Source organism: Lactuca sativa, chromosome 1 (assembly GCF_002870075.4).
Source record: "Lactuca sativa cultivar Salinas chromosome 1, Lsat_Salinas_v11, whole genome shotgun sequence".
NCBI classification, from domain to species: Eukaryota; Viridiplantae; Streptophyta; class Magnoliopsida; order Asterales; family Asteraceae; genus Lactuca; species Lactuca sativa.
Window position 1 is genome coordinate 65,564,048 of NC_056623.2, and position 16,861 is coordinate 65,580,908.

General features: G+C 37.8%; 1 long non-coding RNA gene across 1 annotated transcript; it reads left to right on the forward strand.

Annotated features, from left to right (window-relative positions):
• The first annotated feature begins 3,024 nt into the window (after positions 1-3,024).
• On the forward strand, positions 3,025-6,420 carry LOC128133340 (uncharacterized). Its single transcript, XR_008231976.1, has 2 exons — positions 3,025-3,286; positions 4,392-6,420. It is a non-coding gene; the product is annotated as an uncharacterized LOC128133340 (long non-coding RNA).
• Positions 6,421-16,861: the final 10,441 nt, after the last annotated feature.

The window sequence follows — 16,861 nt, forward strand, 5'->3', positions numbered from 1 at the left end:
ATATATATATATATATATATATATATATATATATATATATTCGATTTTTCCAACCCTGTTGAGTGTGCCAACATGTACCAACTTGGGGAACAAGATTGTTACAGCAACTAGATGAATTTCAAAGTTGAATAACACTTTTGAAAAGTGTGTTTGAAGGTCAAGAAGAGAAATCAACTATTTTATCATTTCGGTTTGTTTTATGATATGTATTTCAATTCTAAATTTGTTAGATTCTATTTTCTAGTTCTAATGCAAGGCTAAAAACCTTATGCTTTCCCTAGATGATAATGAACCCTAATTAATATGGTGTGATTACGTTAGTAGGATTAATTGATTTTGGTTATCATTTATGTTTGATTGATCACTTTACCTTTGATGTTAAAGTTATGATTTGTATTGTGTATTGCTAAGTTATTTGTAGTTACGACTATCAATCAAATTACATTAACTTGAATGTATAGTGGTTTATGATCATAAACTGTTATGACTGGAGATCGATCGAATCTTATGGTTAGGTAATATTAATTGCTAGAGATCGATCGAATCTTATGGTTAGGTAATATTAATTGCTAACTTTGAATGTTTTAGAGAGAATTAGATATCCATGATATGATTTGATTGATTGTCATGAACATTGATAAGAAGCCACTAGATCATATTTTCATAATTCGTATTTATTGAATTAATTATGTGTTTACCAATCACATGATCATTGTGTTAGTTGTTCATTTATTATTAATACGAGGAGATCCGATCAAGATGATTAATCACAATAAAATTCGATAATCAACTTATTAATTTATTGCACTTCTAACGAATTAAACATAGGAACTAAGGAAATTCAGATACTAGTGGAAGTACTTCAAATCTACTGTTTTAAAACCAAGTTCTTTGCTTTTGTTTGCTTTATTTAAGTGTTAAAACAATTATTTTAAACAAAAACCCCCATTTTTACTTTTATGTCTTTAGTTTAATTATTCGTTTATTTGTTTGAATCAAAATCATACCTTTTCCCCGAGAGTTTGACACTTATTCTTACCTTAAACTATATTATTTCACGACTAGGTACATTGTCTATTTGTGTTTAAAATTACTTAAGATTCGATATGACTTTATAAATATAAAACTAGTAGTTGAAAATAACACATCAAGGTTTTGACGTTGTTGATGGGGAACGGTTTTATTTTGTTTCTAATTAATTAGCGTATAGTTATTTGATCCTTTTTGTGGTTTCCATAGATAGTTATTTAATTTTATCTGGTTTTAATTTTTGTTCGAAAGAGCATCGCGGCACTACCCTACCGTACTGCGTCTTCGATGTTCTTTTATTTATTTTATTTATCATTTTAGTTCCTTTTTACGTTTTGTTTTGTGTTATTTCAGTTTGTTTTAGTTAGTATATAACTAGAGCATCTTCATCTAAGGCAATACATACCTTTAAAGAACCTGAATCAAAATTTCATAAAACAAAGAAAAGAAAAGTAGGAGGTAAATTACGAATCAGAAAGTACTGAACCAGAAACAGAAACAGAGACCGGAGACGAAATTGATCAAGAAGAAAACATGGTTGATATAGTAGAGATGACGATGGAACAATACACTCAACGTGCCAGGGATCGCACCGGACCAGGCCTTGTGCGACTGCCAATCCCGGAAGCAACAAATTTCGAGTTAAAAGGGAAATTCATCAACATGCATAAAGAGACGCCGTTTTACAGAAAAGACAAAGAGGATGCCTACCAAGATATCGATGAAGTTCTCGAAATCACAAATTACTTCGACATCGTTGGGGTGAATAAAGATGCACTAATGCTAAGGATATTACCAATCACGTTCAAGGATGCAGCCACACGATGGTTAAAATCATTACCAGCAGGAACGATCATAACATGAGACACTTTAAAAGAGCAGTTCATACAATAATTTTTCCCTCTATCAATGGTCACAAAATTGAAGAAGGACATCCAAAGATTTCAACAACTCGATGGGGAATCACTATATGAAGCATGGGAAAGATACATATAGATGTTATGAATTTGTCCGCAAGACGATCTCAACGTTCATCAAGAAATCTCAACCTTCTACAATGGGATCAACGTTTGTATATGTGACAACCCGGAATCTAGAGCTATTATTATAACCGTCAATCTATCCGTGAATCTGGTGTTAATCCGAATTACTGAGTTTTAGTGTATCTTAAGTAAAATAAATAAGTTATCTCAATTATTACATGATATCAGATGATACCTTACTTCCAAATGTGTAAACTGTCAACCGAATCAAACCGCTTAAACGACAACGCTAATTAATGTGTTAGAAAAACCGACATTTTGCATTAAGCAATTTTAAGCAAAACAAACATTAAAATATTATAGTATATGCTCCCATGTTTCCGAAAATATAAAGAACGTCCAAAACGGACTGCGTATGCAAAAAATACGACAATTTTAAGAAAATAGACGGTAAAACACTATTTTCTTTAATCACGTAAAACTGAATCAATCCGTTGAGGCACTTATGCTTTGCCGACGGGATTTCCGAGAGCGTTTTTGGACTTATGTTATAGTTTATTATTTAATTTCACACTCAAAATATTTTTAACAAAAATATTTACAAAAGTCGCGAAAACGGACACCGCGAGCCGTTTAGACGCAAAACTTCAAACGCAATTTCCGGAGTTCCGTAACTCCAAAAATTAATCCGTTCGGGTTTTTAGAATTCTTGAATTAATTCCTATCTAGCGGTACTTTCGGAAAATTTTCTCGACACCCGGATCCCGATACACCAAAAATGAGTGGTTTTGGGGAATTTAATGGGCTAAACCCTCTTGTAGGGCCCACATGGGACCCACTAGACACATAAGCACCAAATATCCGGCTCATTTTGCCCTTACCCACATTTGTTTTCTTGTAAGCCCCTACTTCTTTTGTGTCCACTCAAAGAAAAGAAGTACAAGACATGGCTCCATTTAGTATGTGAGTGTATGTGTTTGCTATAAATAGAGGGCATCAGTGACCCTCATAAGTCACTCAATCACCAGCCATTTCTTCCCTATCTTTCTTGTTCTTGACCTCTCTCAACGTCTCTCTATATCTTTCTCAATTTCTCCTATACACCTCTCTAGCTCAATCTCTCTCTCGGTATACACTCAACACCACCACCATAAACCACCATTCCACCACCCCTTGTTGCCGCTGCTTTGAAACTAAATTATCTCAGAGATTCATATTCACGGCATTACAACTCGGTTATTCTCGCACCTCTTACTCACCAGTCATGCTTTAAGGTGAGTGTTATGGCCCCACTTTTACATATTTTCGGGGGGAATACATGTAGTACTTGTATATCTAGTATATATCTATTTTCTATATACTTTGTTTAAACAAACAACACCACCGTTTTTATGCAATATAAATCACACAAAAATAGTATTTATTCTGCTACTACTTACGGTACGGGGAATCTAGTTTGAAGGGCCGCATGGGTTATTGGATTTCAGAACAGCTTAATTGCCAAAATGATCTTTCCCTCGGTGTTTCATGTCTGGCCCTCATCTGTGCATGGTAGTATGTGTACTAAGTAATATTTATCATACAAAATACACAAAAAAATCCTTGTTTTGTGTAAATACTTTACCAGTTTTAGAAATAATTGTTTAAACGCTTACATGTTAAGTAAACAAAATCGTTTTAAACCTCAATAACTTTATATGTTATGTTGTTAAGATAATACAACTAATAAAAATAACATATACGTTCCGACAAAAATTGTGCTATGATTGTATAGCCGGTTACCAACTTGGTAGTCTAATTATACCTCATACATGCACATATATATAAGTTTATATGTTTATACGAGTTATAGAGCTCGTATCTTAGGCTCGTTTATGTGCTTGTACTCAAATTGTTACCAACTGTTTAAACAAGTATCGTACTCTTCAGTGTGTATGCTTATCAAATATACTTTTCAACTATCTGTTTATCCGTATCTGCGGTTGTTAAGTACAACCTTGGTAGATAACTTTATCCATATATCTGTATGTCTATTTATCCGTATATGTGGTTGTTAAATACAACCTTGACAGATAACCTTATCCGTATGTTTGTTCATATGTTATCCGTACCATTCCGTTACTATAAACTTAACTAGATGTTTATTACCTAGAAACCATAGTTTATATGTATATATGTACAAATTCCTTACTATAAATTGGACTAGACTTTTATTACCTAGCAACCATGGTTTATATTTCTATCTTTATCAAACATTCTTCCAAACACAGTTTTCTTACAAAGGCAATACTTTTTAGACTTTTTAAAAAGCGGTTAAGCAGAAACCATGTAACACTCACCAACCTTTGTGTTGACCATCAAACTTACATGTATTCTCAGGGGATCCTTAGACAAGCTTTCAGATTGAAGATTTGTCGTGGATTCTAGACGACTTAGCTATCTAGTTTTTGGTTATCTGCTTACTTTTTTAAGGAAACTACTATCTATTATCACTTGTAAGAACCTTGTATTCAAACCTTAATGATGGAATATAAATGATGTTTTGTTTATCGGTGTACTTGTGCTATATATTCAGTTTATCTGTGATCCTTGAACTTAGTCGCACTCCCGGCATGTTTCGCCTTGGCCGAGGGTGTGACAGCATAAGACAACTTTTGGGTTCTCAAGGACCGCTCACTATGAAAAATCCCGAAACTAACAAAGAGTTTATAGAAGAGTTCGCAATCGCACAAATACCACAATCCTAGAGATGACGTCACACGAAAAAAATCAACCGATGAAGGATCTTTGGATAACCTAGCTGCAATAATCGCTAAACTTGACACCTTAGATTGAAGAATTAAGAAGATTAATAAAAACATTCACACCATACAAGTTGGCTGTGACAACAACAACGGACCCACCTAACAAGCGACTGTGATTTAGACGAGAACGGGAACAAAACGCTCAACTATGCTATTCGAGTGACGACGAATATGATGACAGTTGGAAGAAACCAAAGATGAAATGGAAGCCCTATCATGAATACAAGAAAGAGAGGTCAAAGAAATATTGACAACAAGGTCAAGGTTTCAATCAAAAAGAACAACCTACACATGAAAAGAAGTTGGGTTTTGAAGCACTATTAACTTGATTTGCCAAAGCAACTGAAAAAACGACATAACAAAACTGATGTAGCACTAAGAGTCCAAAAAGCTACTCTAAGAAATCAGTAGGCCTCAATTTTGAACATTGAGAAGCAAGTGGGCCAATTAGCTGAACTCTTACTTGAGCGTTTACCAGGAACCATTCCGAGCAACACCAAAGTTAACCCAAGAGATCACGTATTAGTCAATACAACTCAAGTAGATGAAAAGATTGAACCTTTGGTGCTCATACACACTACCCATACATCTCACAATCAGCGGCCCGAAGAAGAAGTTGAAAAAGTTGATGCTTCTGCCTCGATACCATGTCGTGGTAATCACACAACAACGTCGCAACCATTACAACAGAGCCCCAAACCTCAAGTTTTAAAGCCATATCAACCGCCACTATTGTAACGCCCTGATTCTCAAAGTATTAATTTATGGTTTTAAATTTCCATGATTTCAAGGTCTACTCGACGAGTTGGTTGCCCTAACTCGTCGAGTAGCAGCGGGTTGGTCCACATGTTTAAGTGATCTACTCGCCGAGTCCAAGAAGGGACTCGACGAGTAGGAGCTGGAGGATGAAACCCTAATTTTCGAGGTTTTGCACCCTATTTAAGGGATCATAAGCCTCCTTCATCCCCCTTATAGCCTCTGGAGAGTTCAACAAACCCTAACCTGTGAGTGTGCTCCATTATTGTGTGTTTTAAAGCTTTGGAAGGTGGATCTTTGTAAGAAGAACTTGGAGAGCTAGTGGCTGGGAGCAAAGAACGTGTGGGCATCTGATATCTACCTCAATTTGCATCCCTTGGAAGGTATCAAGTTGTTAACTTGACCTAGGGATGAGATTTAGAACCGGAAAACCGGACCGGAACCGGAACCGTTAGAACCGTAATATATAGAACCGGGTCCGGTTCTGGGTTTAAAAATTGGCTTTATCCGGGTTCCGGGTAATCCGGGTTTGGGTCCATCGGGTCCGGGTAAACCGGGTCTAAAAACCGGAACCACTTTTAGGGCCGGAACCGGTTTTTGTGAAACGTTTACAAGATGCATATCTTTTTCGTTTCAACTCCAATTGACATACGGTTTTTTCCAACATGTAGTTTAGAGTTTTTACATGATTCTAGACTATAAATTTGTCATTTTTAGTTTTATATTCAGTGACTTACAGTCCTCAAAAATCAAGATATCAAACTGGAAGTTTTTTGTTTTTTAATTTTTTTGTATTCGGTGAAAGTTTTAAAACATGCATATCTAATTCGTTTGAAGTCGGATTGACATGTGGTTTTTTCCAACTACTATTTTACAGTTTGTACATGAGTTTAGACTATAATTTTGTCATTTTTGGTTTAACATTCATTGATTTACAGTCCCCCAAAGTCGGAATATCAATACTAAAAATTTTCAACTTTTCAGCTATTTGTTTTTGTACTTTGTATTATGTGAAAATATGAACACAAGCATATCTCATTCGTTTGAAGTCGGATTGACATGTGGGTTTTTCCAGAGTGTATTTTAGAGTTTGTACATTATTTTAGACTCTAATTTTGTTAATTGTGGTTTCGTATTCAATAAGTTACAGTCCCCCAAAGTCAGGATATCAATATGAAAATATTCAAACTTCAACCCACTAAGTAGTAAGTAATTACCAAAAAATTCCGGTTTTTTCGGGTTTTCTGGTTCTAAACCCACTTTATCCAGTTCCAACCTACCCACTTTGATCTTTCCGGGTTTTCAAGTTCTAGACCCACTTTACCCGGAACCGGTTCCTATATACCGGTCCGGTTTCTGGTTCTATAAAATCCCGTTAACCGGTTTCAGGTTTTCCGGGTCTGGGTCCATACGGTCCTGGTCTGGACCCACTTTCATCCCTACCTTGACCTTATTTCCTTCTAGATCTCATGTGGTTAAAGATTAGGGCTTTTCTAGCATATTATGAAGCTATTCTTGGGTATGAGCTCAAATCTGAAGTTGTAACTTCATATTTGAACTCTTTTTGGTCTTTAAGTCCATAAAGCTTTCAACTTTAGCAAGTGTGAACCTCTCCTAAAGTGTAAAACTCCATTACGAGCTTGGTTTTGTCATTATAAGACTTTAGAGCCTTGCATGCACGTAAAGTTTGCAACTTTACGTGATAAACATGCCTTGGGAAGCTGGATCTGCAATATGGAACCTTAACATGACTTAAAAAGCATCTGAATGGATAATGGACTGAAGGGACTCGGCGAGTTGCATGGTCAACTCGGCGAGTCCGATGAAGATTATCGTGGACTCGGCGAGTCAGTAGGGTGACTCGGCGATTCAGTTAGTGTTTCCCGACTTTTGGCACGTATGAACTCGACAAGTTGCAGGGAAACTTGACGAGTCGGCTAAGGAGTTTACGACCAAGGGTTTTTGACTGGATGAGTTTTCGGTCAGGTGTTTGCGGATGAGAGTTTACGGCCGCAAACATTAGGGAACTCGACGAGTTCACGAGTTATGCAAGGAACTCGATGAGTGGCTGGTTGTACTCAACGAGTTGAGGTCAACATGGACTGTTAACATTGACCATTGACTTGGACTTTGACCAAAGGGTTGACTAGTTGACTTCTGGGGCATATTGCGAGATTGAAAATTTATGAGTATGGTTCTATGGTGAATATAGGTGGTTGAGTTTGTGGCGGTGATCCAAGAGTTTGAGCTCATCCTTCGAGTCAACGATTGTGAGGTGATGTTATGTTAGTGACCGGTTAGGTCGGTATCCTGGTTATATGATGGTTGTTGTGTTAGTGATATGTTATATATCAGAATGATTATCTGTTATATACATGCCAACGTATGATATTTATATGCACATGATTGTTTGATTAGTATGGGGGTTGGGTTGAGGCGGGTCTTGCTTCGTGCTGTAGGCCAACATACCCATGGCAGACCGGATAGACTGCAGGCCCAGGAGGGCACCTTGTCAGGCCGAAGTCCCGACGAGCGGTCCAGATAAGCTGGAGGCCCGAGAGGGTGGTCCAGACATGCCGAGGCTCGGAGAGTGGGCCATATAGACTGAAGGCCTAGTGCGGGCGGTCCACTTATATTGTAGACTTAGAGAGTGGACCAAGTGGACTGAAGGACTGGTGTGGGCGGACCAGTCACACTGTAGACTCGAGATGCATGGCTATTCTGTTGCTTATATGTTTATATGATATGGTTATCGGTATGCCTTTGGTATTTTGGGGGTAACTCACTAAGCTTTCGGGCTTACAGTTTCACTTTATTGTTTCAGGTTCATCGGGTGGCCGCGAGAAGGCGAAGGCGTGACCGTACATTTCCTCGATTGATAATTATGATTTCTGGGAACTCTGATGGTTAAACTATTTTGAAAACAAATTGTAATGACTAAATGGTTTTAAATGATTTAAAAAGTTCTAAATTGGCTCGAATTTTATGGATATTACAACTGTCCTATCCTGGAATACCGAAACAATTTCAATAAGAATAAGATCATAAGAAGTTCATGAAACAAGTTAAATCACTTTCGATAAATATGCCATTTATAGATGTCATTGCTCAAATGCCTAAATATGCAAAATTTCTCAAGGATATCTTAACAATCGAAAGGAACTAGAGCAAGCATCAAAGGTTATTCCTTAATGAGAAGTGTTCGGTAGCGGTGATGCATAAGATTCTAACCAAGATGAGAGATCCAGGCATGCTTACAGTTCCTTGCGAGTTTGGAAATTCTAGTAAGACGAACGCACTAGCAGATTCTAGAGCTATAAATTTGATGTCATACTCGTTTTACAAGAAGCTTGATCTCCTAGAATTGAAGACAATACGTAAATTCGTTTTTCCAATTGATTTTGTTGTGCTCGATATGGAAGAAGACGATGATATTCCAATGATTTCTGTAAGGCCATTCCTAAGCACTGTGAGAACCCTTGTTGACATTCATGACTCCAAGCTAACACTAAGAGTGGGGTCCGATGAATAACATTTGGAGTCAATCAAATGATAATGTCTTCACGATCAAGCGACGACAAGGTTTTATTCATGGATAGTGCAGAAGAAGAGATGAGTGATAGGTCTAGAATACAAACAGAAGAAAGTGAGGAGATTGATGAACTTTTAGAGCTAGAGAGGTTAATGGAAGACAAAATACAAAAGTGGGAGCACCGACTACCATGCTATGGAAATACGAATATCACATCATCACACACTGATGAAAAGCTGCTCCACCGCACCGTCGCCACTCTACTGCCCATGCTATGGTACCGATAATTTTCTAATGCCAAATTTTCTGATTTTCCAAGACTGACTCTGAAAATCTAGAATCAGGTAAGGTCCAAGAATCATAAGATAATGGGGAAGATCATAAGCATTGTGCCAAACGAGTTAAAAAATTATACTAGAATGCGAACGAGAAAGGCACTATAAAAAATGGTGAGGTAGAATTTGAAGCACAATGGTGAACGAAATGAAAGAATGATGAGAGAAAGAGCTCGAGGAAGAAATCCAATATGAAGAAGGCATACAAAAGGAGAGTTCCCGGTTTTAAATGGAAAAGGCTTGAATTGAAGTTAAATAAGGATGTACCCCTCCAATTCACTAAATTAACTTAAGTAAGAGGTGTTATCCGACTCATGACTCCTAAAAAAGAAGCCCTTTGTGGGAGGCAACCTGACATTTGGTTTGCGTTTTATTTTTAGTTTTTAGTTTTTGAATACGTTTTCCGTCTTGATTATCAGATACTACTTTGATATGTTTTTCTAGCTTTGATATATTTCAGGAATAAAGAGAATGAGACAAAGGAAAGAAAAAAGGCGCAAAACACAAATAAGTATGGGGTATATGTTCAATATGAGTACCGATGAGTCTACTAAGCTATCACTGTCACATATGGGAAGAAATTGATACGAGGGACTAGTTAAGAACTTATCTATGACTTATGATTCCATCACGAGCCTGGCTAACTTGTGACGCAACTTATGATTCCATCACGACTGATTTTCCCAATATTTGAGGACCAAAACACGTCAATCCTATATGCTTGTTTTGATGGTATATTACATCACAAGCTTATTCTTAGAAGACCGCTACACATCAATTCTCATTGTGCATTACGAAGAAGCTTTTACCAAGATTAATCTTCATTGGACTTCGAAGACGTGTCGCGCCCAATTACTCGGCGAATCACGACAATGCCCCAGGTAGATTATTATTCCAGCTTTTAAGCTGCCCACCTACTTTTATGTCAAGAGTCCACTATTACCAGGAAGGATGTTCAATTCTAATGGTCATCCATCCGATTTAGGTTATCATATCAACCCACGAAAATCATTTGATCTTGCGACTACATACCCAAGTGGAGTCCGTTCCTTTTATCCCTCTTTTGTTTTATATGCTTTAATTACTTATATATATATATATATATATATATATATATATATATATATATATATATATATATAATGAGGGCATTATATAACTTAAATATAGGGTATAGAGATTGAAAATAGAAAAAGTGCATGCTAGATTGAAAATGAAAAGATTAAAAAAGGGTATAAAATAGAAAATTTTAGAAAATTAAACATATTTTGTTTTGATATTATTGTGTTAATGCTGAGTTTTCTATTGTTATTTGAGATAATTTGATGTGAATTCTAGGGTTTCGTTTGGCCAATATTTTATAGTGTATTTGTGGCTTCCCAGTTCTAGTGAAATAATAAGACAAAAATGCAAACTTTAGTAGTTTGAGGGATATAATATATTTTATATTGTTTACTGAAATATACCCATAAAAATTTATTTTAGTCATTGCATATTAGACTATATCGTCAAACAATAAAGGTTGAAGTTAAGTTTTCAATCTTAAGCATATTTTTTGTAGGTTGTTAGTAGAGAAAAAAGTGAGTATGAAAAAAAAAAGAAAAAGTGAATACAAACTGGGAAAAAAAATTGTCAAATGTTATTAACTGAATAGGAGCTTACAAAGTATGAAGATCAAGAAGTCATGCAAAAGTCAATGTTGCAATGATCGAAAAGTTATAAATGTCAAGAGCTTTAAAGTTGCAACATGTTGTAATTTTTATTTCAATGTCATTTTTTCTTATGTATCCTTGGAAACTTAGCAAGAACACCTTAAGGATATAGAATTTTCTAAAGGTGTATTCGAAGGAATGCATAAGTGAATATTTTTAAAATGAGTGTTGTGCATTTATGAGGATTGTGAGTATTTAACATTTGGGAAGTAATTAGGATTTCATACACAAATATATGCACTGAGGTTAGACATAATTGGTGAGTTCAAATTGGACTGTTCTGTTTGATGTTGGTGATCAAGATTTTGATGTGGTGGTATTGAAATAAAAAAACATGATATAATTCTAGTTTGCTTGAGAACAAGCAAAACATAAATGTGGGATATTTTGATATGGTTTTATTCAATTATATATTTTAAGCCATTATCTTAATAAATTAATCTAAAATGTTATATTTAAAGATAAATGATACTTAATATGCTTTGAAATTGATAAATATAGTTAAATTCAGAGCTGAGATGCAAAAGGAAGAGAACGGAGCTAACACGGACGAAAAACGGGCAAAGAACTGAAGGATGCTGAAAAGCATGCTCTGGCCTTTATGAAGCACGACATGCCCCTATTTAAATGAAGATTTTTGGTTTTCGTTCCTGCGCAAGTTTACATGTTCGTGCTTTTAGTAGTATAGACCCAATACTACCTTCCACACCTACCTGTACCTTCCCCAAAGTTTTATCTGATAACTCCGATTCGTCCCAGAACAACACATATCATGGCGATCATTTTATAGGCCGCTTCCTTAGACTCCCTTATAGTCCAGCTTCGTGAATGAGGCATACTAGAGATTCGAATGACTTAGTCTTATACATATATTAGTTAACTTTTAATATTATATATATAAGGTGCATTTAAAAACTTTTTTCAAAAATACTAGGTTTAATTTACAAATTTTGAAATTAATAAAAGTAATTCAATTTACATTAAACCAATACTAATTAAAAAAAATTATTTACTATTAATCAATTAATCAAATAAATTTTAATCCTAATCCAATACCCTCAAATTTCGAAATTAGGGTTTGGGATTTACAAAATTGATAACTATCCAATTTTAAGGCATTTAAAACTAATAATTATCAAAACAAGGAAATCCTACCAAAACCCTAGCAATTTTCGAAAATCAAAGAAGGAGGTTAGGGTTTCTAAAACCCTTGCCCAAATCGAAAACCATGAAGAAGGGTTTTTGATCTTATTCAACTTTGTGCAAGATCACAGAGAACATATGCTTTGATACCACTGATGAGTTTTATATATAACAAAAATCATAGTTTTGGCGGAAAACTTATAACCCTAAATTCACATACACCCTAAAGGATCTATGTTTTCATTATGATATGTAAACAATAATTTGAATTCAAGAACCCTAAAGTAGATTGCTAATTTCGAAATTCGAGAAGGGTTATTAGAAAACCTAACTTTTAGTTTATTATTGTAAATAAACTTGAATTCCTTCTTTGTAGAACTTCAGAAATCCAGCACCAGAAATCTTGTGCCTATGATGGCTCACACCTAATGTAACGACCCAAAATTCAAGACCAAAAATTTCTTTTAATAAAACATTACTTTAAGCAAAGACATCATTCCAAAACATAATTTGAGTATAAGTTTTCAAAACACATGTTAATTATCAGAGTAAACATTCCCAGGCTGACTAATCTATGGTGTGTGCCATGCGATCACCCCGAGCTCCTCCCTCCGCTACCGGAAGTACCTGAAAACAAAACTGAAAACCGTAAGCACGAAGCTTAGTGAGTTCCCCACCTTACCACATACCATGCATAACCACATACTGCACATACTGGGCCACGCCCGCTATCTGGGGCCTCGCCCGCTACAACGACCCCGCCGCTCCAGGCCCCGCCTGGCTTCGAGCCCCGCTCGGATACAGATCTGTTTCACTTAGGCCTCGCCTGTCACAGGGCCCCACCCATTAACATATAATAGCACATACATATATCACATAACATCACATAAGCTAAACATATACTAACAGCTCTTGCTCTAAGGCCTCGCTTATCTCCGGGCCCCGCCCGTGTCCTGCTACTGATGAGTCATGGAACCTCGTCCATACTCCTACTGATAGTGAGATACGGGCCCGCCCGTCCTCAAACCTTTCCTAACTTGGGCCTCGCCCCTGGACTGTTGCTACTGAGATGTGGAACACCATCCACACTCTGCTATTGGTGAGATACGGGACCTCGCCCCTACTCACCTCCCTACCAGGCACATACAAGTATCACACAGACAACAAGTATAAACTATCACATAAACCACTCCTTGGGCACCTGCCCTCTATCATTGGACCTCGTCCGAATATCATACTAGCATACTGTGCCTAGGGCTAACCCCCAGGTCTTCTACTCATAACTACATGGGCCGGCATTGTGGCCGTAGACCCATTTATACAAAGGGAAACTCACCTGTACTGGCTGAACTTGCTGATGATCCCACTAGCTGCTGCCTGACCACTCACTGAACTCCGACTCTACTAGCTTCTCGAGCTATCAATATCAATGCAACACTTAGCATAATTGACCCACGGAAGTCAACCAAGTCAACTCTAGTCCAAGTCAAAGTCCTGGTAAAAGTCAACCTTACTCGCCGAGTCCACCTACTGACTCGCCGAGTTCTTATGCTCAAAGTCCTTCTAATCGCGACTTGACTCGGCGAGTCAGCCCCTGACTCGCCGAGTCTACTGATTCCCGTATCCTGACTTGATCAACTCACTGAGTCCTGGCTCGACTCGCTAACTCGAGTCTTAACTCGAAGGGTTTGGGACCACGCGACCTGACTCGTCGAGTCCAATAACAGACTCGTCGAGCACAAGGCAATCTCCAACCAACTCGCCGAGTTGTTCATCTAACTCGCCGAGTTCAAGCCCAACATCATCCGACTCGACGAGCTGTTCATCCCACTCGTCGAGTTCCTCTTCATCTTCATGCTACTCGTCGAGTCCACTCAAAGGACTCGCCGAGTCCATTCAGATCTCCAAACATGCAGAGGACTTTTGAGTCATGCAGGGACTCCAAACCATAGATCCATACTTCCAAAGCTCAATCCCTACGTAAAGTTGCAAACTTTACGTATAACTAAAGAGATCTAGGCTCAAAACATACTAGGTTTTGGTTTTAGGACAAAAGGGCTTCACCAACTACTCATCTCCTGATGTTTTATGACATAATGGACCATCCCAACAATAGATCTGAAGTGGCAACAACATATCTAAGCCCCCTAACCCGATTTGGGTCTCAATCAACCATAAAACCCCCCAAATCTCATGACAAAATAGATCTAGATGCAAAGAAGGGAAAATGGCAGCTAAATACCTCCAAGATGAACACAAACTGAAGTAGATCTCGAGCACACACCTCTCCTTTGAAGCAACCTTCTTGATCTACAAGCTCCTTTCCAAAGTTTCCTTCCTCCCAAGCTATTTCTCTCAAATGATGGAAGCTCACATGAAATATAAGGTTTAAATCTCTGGGATGATATGGGGGCTGAGGGAGGAACATAACACCCTTTATATAGGATACAACTCCCGGAATTAGGGTTTTCCTCGCACAGACCAGACTCGCCGAGTCACCTTGGCCGACTCGCCGAGTCGGTCATTTACTCCTCGACCCGGATCCCGCTCTGACTCGCCGAGTTCCTCCTTGGACTCGCCGAGTTGCCCCTAAAAATTAGGGTTTTCTTTCCTTTCTTGGCCTTCAAAACTTTGGGTGTTACACCTAAACACTAGTAGTTGGAGGCTATTGAAGAAAGAAGGGAGAGGAGGGAATTTTCAGAATTCCTCTAAGGAATGTGATGATCGAAATTAGAGACCCAATGAGGGTTTATATAGGTGACTAGAAGGGACTTGTATAAGGCAGGTTTCCATATATATGTCTTATCACTTCTCTCTCTCTCTCTCTCTCTCTCTCCCCCCAAGTTTCCTTAGAGCCCAAGATAAGCACTAGAAAGTTTCCAGAACCCCCTTAGAATTCGTCCAACCCCTAGGGAGGTTCTAGAATTGATCAATGCTTAATATTTTAAACATTTTCACCTTTAGTGTTTCAGGTACTAGCGAGGACCGTGGAAAGGCGCCGGCGTGACCCGTACACACTAGAGAGAGGATTTGATTTGGTGATCTTGGGATATACTATGATTTGATAGATATTGTTGGATACTTTTGAGAATATTTTTATATGAATTTGGTTGAAGAAAAAAATGAAAAATTTGTTTTGAAAATTACGTTGTTACACATGCTTCACCTACACCCTCAAGACCGATACTTTATGACTCTCTAGGCCAGAATACACTTAGATCTAAAGTAGCAACTTCAGATTTGGGCTCCAACTCGAAATGATTCAAGGACATGGCATAAAAGCCCCAAAACTCATAGCCAAGATAGATCTAGATGCAAAGGAGTCCAAGTACTATTTTATTACCTCCAAATGATCTGAAATGTCTTCCCAACCCCAAATCTATAGCCCCTTCTCGCACCTCCAAGATCCTTCCTCCTTCTCCAAGCTTTAATGCACTCTTCAAGGCAAGAATTAGCCCAAAAATGGATATGGTGGCTAGGGTTTGGTGTTCTAGGTTAGAGAGGCAGTAAAGGAGCCATAGGGAAGAGAATGAGACGTTTAAATAGGCTCCAAGTCCCGGATTTAGGGTTTTCCTCGTTCAGACCAGACTCGCCGAGTCCCCTTAGCCGACTCGCCGAGTCGGTTACTTAATCGATCCCCCGGATCCCGCTCCGACTCATCGAGTTCCTCCCTGGACTCGACGAGTCGACCCTTTGACTTAGGGTTTTCTTTCCTTTCTTGGCCTTTCTGATTTTGGGTGTTACATCCTTTCTGTCTGGCACCATACCCCAAAAATAAACAAATAACAGATTTTGGCCCCAACTTGTTCCTCTCAACATGAGGACGAAGAACAAAACAAGTACATCCAAAAACTCGTAAGGAAGAGTGGTTTTGTAGGTGACCATATAGCTTCTCAAAAGGAGACATTCCTGAATTCAATGAAGTAGGGATACGATAAATCACATAAACATCAGTTAGGACTGCTTCTCCCCAAAAGGCACTAGGGACCTGGGAAGACAAGATCAATGAGCAGGCAATCTCAACAATATGAAGGTGTTGTCGTTATGCCACACCATTTTTCCGAGGAGTGTCAGTACACGATGACTGGTATATGGTACCATCAGAAGCAAGTAACCGAGTATAATCATTAGAGGTATATTCACCCACTAAGTCACACCTGAAGCACTTAATCACAGCCGAATGTTGACTTTTAACAAGAGCTCTAAAATTGATGTAAATACCAAGGAAATCAAATCTACGTTTCATAAGATAAACCCATGTATATAGATTATAATCATCTATAAAAGATACATAATAGGTTGAACCACCATTTGTGGATACTGGTGCAGGACCCCACACATCATAATGAATAATGTCAAAAGAAGCAGTAGAATAAGACATACTTTTATTGAAAGGTAAAATAGAGAATTTTGCCAGTTTACAACCACTACAATCAGAAATAGCACAAGTGTTCAAATGACCCAAACCACCACTAGATGCTAGAAAACTCAAACGTGATACAGAAACATGTCCCAAACGAGAATGCCAAAGATAAAACCCAGATATCAAAGGACTCGTAAGAAGACA